At 38.2% G+C, this 7,444-nt stretch overlaps 1 non-coding gene across 1 annotated transcript; it reads left to right on the top strand.

Annotated features, from left to right (window-relative positions):
* Window positions 1-682: 682 nt before the first annotated feature.
* On the top strand, window positions 683-784 carry LOC132682584 (U6 spliceosomal RNA). Its single transcript, XR_009611759.1, has one exon. It is a non-coding gene; the product is annotated as a U6 spliceosomal RNA (small nuclear RNA).
* Window positions 785-7,444: the final 6,660 nt, after the last annotated feature.

Genomic DNA, 7,444 nt, shown 5'->3' with positions numbered 1-7,444 from the left:
TTTTTAATCTTATTTATTTATTTTTAGTAATCTTTATACCTGTGGGTTTCAAACTCACCCAGAGATCAAGAGTCACATGCTCTTCCAACTGAGCCAGCCAGGCACCTCAACCAATAGTAATTTTTTAGTGTATTGTCTCTATTGTCTCTTCATCTTTTTTATAGACAAGAATATTTCACTTGTGACCGCACTATAGATAAAAAATTTTTCCTATCTTATTTTATACAAAATATTTTCCTAAGTCACTATATGCTTTTGCTAAACACAACAATCACCAAATGCAAATGCTACAGCAGTTGTTATTTGCCTACCTAATCATCCTATTCCAGATTTTCCCTACTGGCTGAAGCCAATGATTTTTGGTCCACACCTCCTTTATTTGGCTTAAGTAAATCTTCACTAATATAAAGCAGTCAAAGTAGTTCTCTCTTGCCAGTAACTGATTTAATGGCTTTCTTTCAGAAAATGTCAAAGTTTTTTACTTTGACAGTCAAAGTTTTCTGTTACTCTAACAGAAATGAGCAATATGAACAATGCCCCCCGAAGCTATCACATCCTAATCGTTGGACCTATAAATGTCACCTTATTTGGGAGATGGGTCTTTCCAGATGTGATTAAGTTAAGGGTCTTGCTGGATTAGCTGGGTGGCCCTAACTGCCATCATCAGTGTCATCAGAAGAGAGAAGCTTCCACAATACACATACTAAAAATGGAATACTATAGAGAAAAGTGCATGGTCCTGCACAAGAATGACACACAAATTCATGAAGAGCTCCACATTTAAAAGAGGGAGAGAGGCAAAAGGAGACTTCACATGGGCACACAAAGGAGGTGATACAAAAATGGAGCAGAGAGGTTTGAAGACTGGACTGAGGTGGCCGCATGACAAGAAACACTAGCAGCACCCTGAAGATGGAAGAAGCAAGGAGTGGATTCTCCCTGAGAACATCCAGAGGGAGCACAACCCTATCAACACCTTAATTTCAGCCCAGTGATACTGATTTTAGACTCCAGAACTGTGACCAAAGAAATTTTGATTGTTTTATATCACCGAGTTTGATGTCACATAGGAGCTGTAGACAGCTAATACAGTGACCTAGTCCAAATCCTTCTTGAAACGTTCTGTCCCAGTTCTGGTCAATAAGACATAGTCTATGAAACAGAAGGCTCTTCTTGGAAAGATTTTATTGCTCTTAGAAAAAGAAATGTGGGGGGTGGGAGGTGGGCAGGAGTCTAATTTTTCTGCTGAATGTTGTTGCATCTACCTGTAACATTAAAACCATGGCAGCCATCTTGTAACTATGAGGCAGGTCAGCCTGAGAACAAGCCAATGAGCTAAAGGTGGGAGAGCAGAAAGACTGAAGAAAACTTGGACCTTTGATGACATCTTCAAACTGCTTTAATTAACCAACCCTGGGACTTTCCTATTAGATTTCTTCTTACGCAAGAGGATCTTTTTTAATTTTTTCTTAATGTTTATTTATTTTTGAAAGAGAGACAGAGCATGAGTGGGGGAGGGGCAGAGAGAAGGAGGCACAGAATTGGAAACAGGTTCCAGGCTCCAGGCTCCAGGCTCCAAGATGTCATCAGAGAGTCCGATGAGGGAGCTCAAACTCACCAATAGGGAGATCATGACCTGAGCTGTAGTCAGATGCTCAACCGACTGAACCACCCAGGTGCCCCACGAGATGATCTTCTAACGTGAAATTAATGTGATTTTCAGGCTACCTTTAGTTAGGTTTTTCCTTATTTTCAGCTGAAAGCAACATACCAGATAGATTACACCATAATTATGGTGGGCCTGCAAACAACTGCCTGACTTTGTAAATAAAGTTTTATTGGATCACAGTCTAATCCACAGACCACTGTTGTCTTCTGCACTACAATAATAAAGTTGAGTAGTTGTGATGGAGCTCGAATGACCCACAAGCCTAAAATTACACTACCAGGCCCTGTCACAAAAAGTTTGCAAACTTTTGCTATTCTGGAACACATCCATTCCTTTATTGTTACATATTGTTTTTCTAGTTTCTCTGAAAATTGTCTTCTCTATGTAAATTTTTAAAACCTATCACTTGACCATACACCCAAGTGCTATACAGAGAAAAAAGGGTCCAATAAGAAAATAATTAACACACTCATGGAAACAATTTACAATCAGCTCCCACCTCAGCTGTGATCTTACCAGAGTCTGCCAAAGGTTGTGATCAACACATGGGACTGCATTTTCCACATATAAATAAGTACTAGGGAGTACAACAACAAATTCAAAACTGCAGCCTAATCCTGAGGAAAAAACAAGGAAAAAAAGCTTTTCTTTTCCTTTTTTTAAGTTTAAATCAGCCAAACTAAACTTCCTCCAAGGCTGAATGCTGTTGGTGGGATGTACATCACAGGGAATGTTATTACAGCTGAGAGAGAAGGGCCTGAGCAGTCTCCAGCCAGCCTGAAGCACCCCACTTTATGGTTGCATCCTGTGCGGGGAGAAAGCTACTATTCAGTGTCTAAGGCTGGACTCAAAGCTTATCATGTAAATGGAGCCAACTGTATATTTAATTGATGTTTTGACTCCATGCCACATTCTCTCCCTCTCTCTTAAAGAAGAAGAAAAAAAAATCACTTCTTTTTAGCAAGTTCCCCACATGGCACTGCACTCTGAAGTCACCTTCCTTAAATGATCCAGGAGGCAGGCAATCCTGCAGTTAAAATTGTAGCTGCACACAAGCAGGTGGCAGGAGGGAGTCACTGACTAAATAACCTTTTGAACTTTGTGGGAAAGTCAAGCTGTAGCTGCCCCAGCCAAACATTTCTACTTACTTCCCTGGAAGCTGATCAGGAGGCTCTCTTTGGGTGCAGAAAGAGCAAGATGTTCACATCTCTTAAGTTTTTCCGGGGGCTTGCAGGATGCCCTCTGGGGCAAAACACAAATAAACTGGCAAGGTGCATAATCTGAATAATCTTTGAGGATGAGCCAAGCCTTGTCCTTTTGTCAGAACGAATCATCTAGAACGAGTCTGGCATCCTGGAGAGAGTCCAGAATAAACAGTCCCTGAAGGCAATGCTCTATAAATGCCCAGGATCTGGCTGTGCTTTAACATACCCACACACCTCTCACTCACTCACTCACTCACTCACTCACTCACTCACTCACTCACACAATGCAATATTCAGCAAAAACACCACCAAGAAACCCTCAGGAAAACAACCAGAAAACCATTGGCTGCAGTGTGCCAGACTCAGAGAATGGACAATCAGAGGCAGAAAGTTTCAAGTCCATGAATATTCAACAAGAATCAATGAAAATGCTTTTGGAAAGCTCCGGACTGGCACTCCCAGCCTATTCCACAGCTACCTTCTTTCCAAAACATCTGATAGGGAAGCTTTCTACTTCCTTTCCCAAAGAATGCTGGACATGTGCTTCATTTTCCATATCAACTGTGCAAAAACAATGACCCTCCCATTTCTTAACTGAGATAGACATTAAAATCTGTGACTGAGAAAGCACTCATTCTATTGAAGGTTTTTAGCTCTTCTATTATTTAAAGTAATAATGATAGTTAATACATAACTAAAGTAAATCAATTTTTTTATTTAGGAAGTAAGAATAAGAACACTTAAGACTTGAGCATTTTTCCTTTTATAACTTCGAAAGGTTTGATACATGTTGTCTGCTATCTCACATGAATTTCAGTATAGAACCCTACAAAGTGAGTGGGGATAGGGCTTATTTATTTGATAGAAACTGAGGTTCAGAGTGAGTAAACAAGTTATAATGGTTGCACTGTTTTCTTTTAACCAGGTTTATGGTTATGGTCTATGTTTCTAAATAAACACAAAAACTTAGAAAATTTTAGAAAATTGTTTTCATAATTAAAAAAACAAAACACAAAAGAACAAACTTCAACCAAACAAGGAAAAGAGCCTGTTTGGCAGGAAAGTGCAGGTTTTAATGTCAGGGACATATACATAATTAGCTGGTGCTTCAGAAAAGCTACCTGGGTCTCTCAGCCTCATTTTCTCATCTGTAAAATTGGCATAATAATATCTACCATGCAGGATTGTTGTGACAATTAGAGATAAAATATTCAAAGCCCCTGGAATATGGTGGAGCCATAACAAATGGTAATTATTCACATTTGGAGTATTTTCTTTCAAGAGTGGCATTAAGGCATCAGTACTTGGATTTTAGATGTAATTAAAAATATATTTTATACAATGTTCTATCACATTTATAGACATGTACTCTTTATACACAAACTCTTTATAGACATGCACTACATAATAGAAAGTGCTTATTCCATCTTCCACCTAAACAATCCCTATTTTCAGACATGTATGTAGTTTCCCATCTCCACTTCTAAAAATAACACTGTGATGAAAATCTTCACACTAAAGCTTCATCTGTATTGAATTCTCAAGATCAATTTCCAGAAGTAAAATTACTAAGTCAAAGGCTGATGATGCTTGTGTTCTAACTGCTTTCCAAAAGGATGATAGCAAAGCTCACAAGCAAAAAGCAGTTGAGAAAAGGTCTGCGCCACCTTACTCTTACTAGTCTGTCTCCATCACTCTGGAAGTCTGTGACAATGTGATCACAAAGAAAACAGCTTTCTGGTTTTGATTTGTATTTCCTTGGTTACTAGTGAGGCTGAATTTTTCCAAATATTTTTATTTGCAAATCAATTATTCTTTTCTTCTCCCATTTTTGAAGTCTTAATGTGTTTCCTCCAGATTTCTATGAGTTCCCTACTTATATGAAAAATGCTAACCTTGCTGAGTGGCCCTGCTGCCTCAACCAAATGGGCAGGGACCAACAAGGCATGGCTATAAGAGATGGACAATATTACAGGTCAATGATAAGCCAACTGACTTCTCAGTAGAACTGGATCCCATGATGTCTTCAACTCTGAAGCTGTACAGCATCCAAGAAGTAAGCAAAACAGGAAGACAATCAAGTCACTAACATTTTTTGAATGCTAAATGTGACTCTTCATTCTTTTAATCAACAAATAATTTATTGAGCAACTACTTTAAGTCAGGCTTTGCTCTAAATGCCAGGGATACTGCAACAAAGAAAAGAGACAGGGTCTCCACTTTCATGGAGCTTTTTTTTTTAATGCTTCCTGAATGTCAAGTGGGTTTCCAGAGGCCTTCTCATCCAGGGCCTCAAAAACTCCATGTGGTAAATATTATTATTTCTGTTCTTTACATATGAACACTGAATCTCAGGTTGGTGTACTTGACAAGCAGTGGACAGCAAGCAGTTCAGTGTTAGAGAGGATGTGAACCCAGGCACACAGGATCCAAAGCCCATGTGTTTTCATGTTCCTAATAAATAAGATAAAACCTCAAGTACAGGCAGTCCTTGCACTGTAGCACAACATTGTAAAAATGATGTGCAGGCTGAAACTGCAAAATGATTTTAATAATCACTGGGGAAATTACAATTGGTCCATGACCTTTAGAAATTTTTGTTAAAATATTAAAAACACTCTCACTGTCAGTTATAAATGTATAGGGAAATGAAGAATATAGTAAAACAAATATTTATGTGGTACACTATAATTTAGCTGATTAGAAATATTAAGAATTGAAGTGTTTTATTTCTTTGTAAAAACTTACCTAGAATAATTAGAGCAGTACCTGCCTTCTTTCATATAATTTATAATACAGAGCAAGTATCTTTTCCATGCCTTGGTAAATTGTTAGTGTCCTTCCTAAAATTGGATCAGCTTCACCATTTTATCCTTTGCACTTTCCAGGCAGTGAGATATGTAAGTGTCTTTAGTGTGATATATATATATATATATATATATATATATATATATATATATATATATGTGTGTGTGTGTGTGTATATGTGTGTATATATATATATATACATATATATATATATGTATATATATACGTATATATACATATATATACGTGTATATATACATATATATACACGTATATATATATACATATATACGTATATATATACATATATATACATACACGTATTTTGGGGGGAGGGGGGCTGGCATCATTTCCCCTGAGACATCTTCATCTTTTTGTAATTCCCTTGTTTACGGTGATAAGTTCACCGTCACTAAGTTCCTTTGGTTGCTTATCTTGAATCTCTAAAATGGCTCCAGTGTCAACCTTCCTAGGCTCAGGTGTATTTCCTAAACCCCATTTACATTCAATGTGAATTTTACTTTCTATGTTATTATTTTTTGTTTCTTTTTCCTCTTCCATTTTTGTTGGACAATTCATTCCACTGATAATCCTGTAAATTGTCACATGAGTTATAACTGAAGACAAAGAGGCAACACAACTACACACTTTGCTGTCTGTGGGTAAACTGAATAACAGATGCCCAGTGACCAATTGTCAACTGAGTTCTGAAAGAAGTAACATGACTGGTAAATAACTAATCATGATGCACATATTTCAGAAATGATTTGTGTACTGACAGCAGCAAAGTTCATCCTCTATGCCAGTAGTCACAGTTCATTCGCCATAATAACTGAAATTTTAACTGTGTTGTTGGAGGGGACTGCTTTCCTTTAACTAAACTAAGGAAACCATAGTGACTGAAATTCACACATATTAGAATTCTGCAGAATGAGGATTACCTGAATTATTTTTGGGCTTCTTGGAACTGGGTCTTGCATAAATGTAACAGTGAAATGATAGTACATTTTAAAGTGGTAAACACTGATTTTTATCTTGCCAAGTTGTCCCCCCACCCACCACCACCTTGTGTAAAATAGCAGGGTGTGGCCACAGAGATCACTATTGTTTAATCATTCAGTCGAAAATCCAGCCCACATATGGTCTCTCCTCACTCCAGTGGACCTGCTTTTTAAAGATCATTCTATCTAGTTCACAAAGCAGTAGTGAAGATATTTCCTGTCTTCATGAAAAACACTTCCATCCTCTCTCTTCCCCAGGGAGGAAATGGAAAGAGAATGCTTATCCATCACAACAGGATGTAGAGCTGTGTACCTGGGTCCACCCCCATGTCTCAGATTTAATGTGTAATCATAACCCAGGCACAGATCTAAGCAATATGCCATGTGTGCAGACCCCAATAGAAATCAGAACAAGCCTGAAGGAAGTAAGGCAGAGCAACCAGCCCCCAAAGATACTGAATATTCTCTGCCACAACATTCCATTTCCTTTGTGGCCTGGTTTTCATGGGACTCTATATACGTCAGTGTGGGACAAGGGGAGAAGGGGCGTTGAGAAGTAGAGGTGTCTGCATTTGTCTCATCCTGGTGCAGATGTAACTGTTAAAGTGAGAAGAGGGACACCAGAAGGTAGAGGTGTATGAAAAGGGAAGGGTTAGGGCTGCCAGGATCACAGTTCATCCTAAGATCATCGCGTTTGGGCAAAAGTGTATAGTAAGTGAAAATTACCTTAGCTGAGGTTTCCCAAAGGCTAATGATGAATA

Source organism: Panthera onca, chromosome A1, assembly GCF_046562875.1.
Source record: "Panthera onca isolate mPanOnc1 chromosome A1, mPanOnc1 haplotype 2, whole genome shotgun sequence".
In the NCBI taxonomy this organism is placed as follows: Eukaryota; Metazoa; Chordata; class Mammalia; order Carnivora; family Felidae; genus Panthera; species Panthera onca.
The sequence above is the reverse complement of the archived record's forward strand: the minus strand, read 5'-3'. Positions and strand labels throughout refer to the sequence as shown.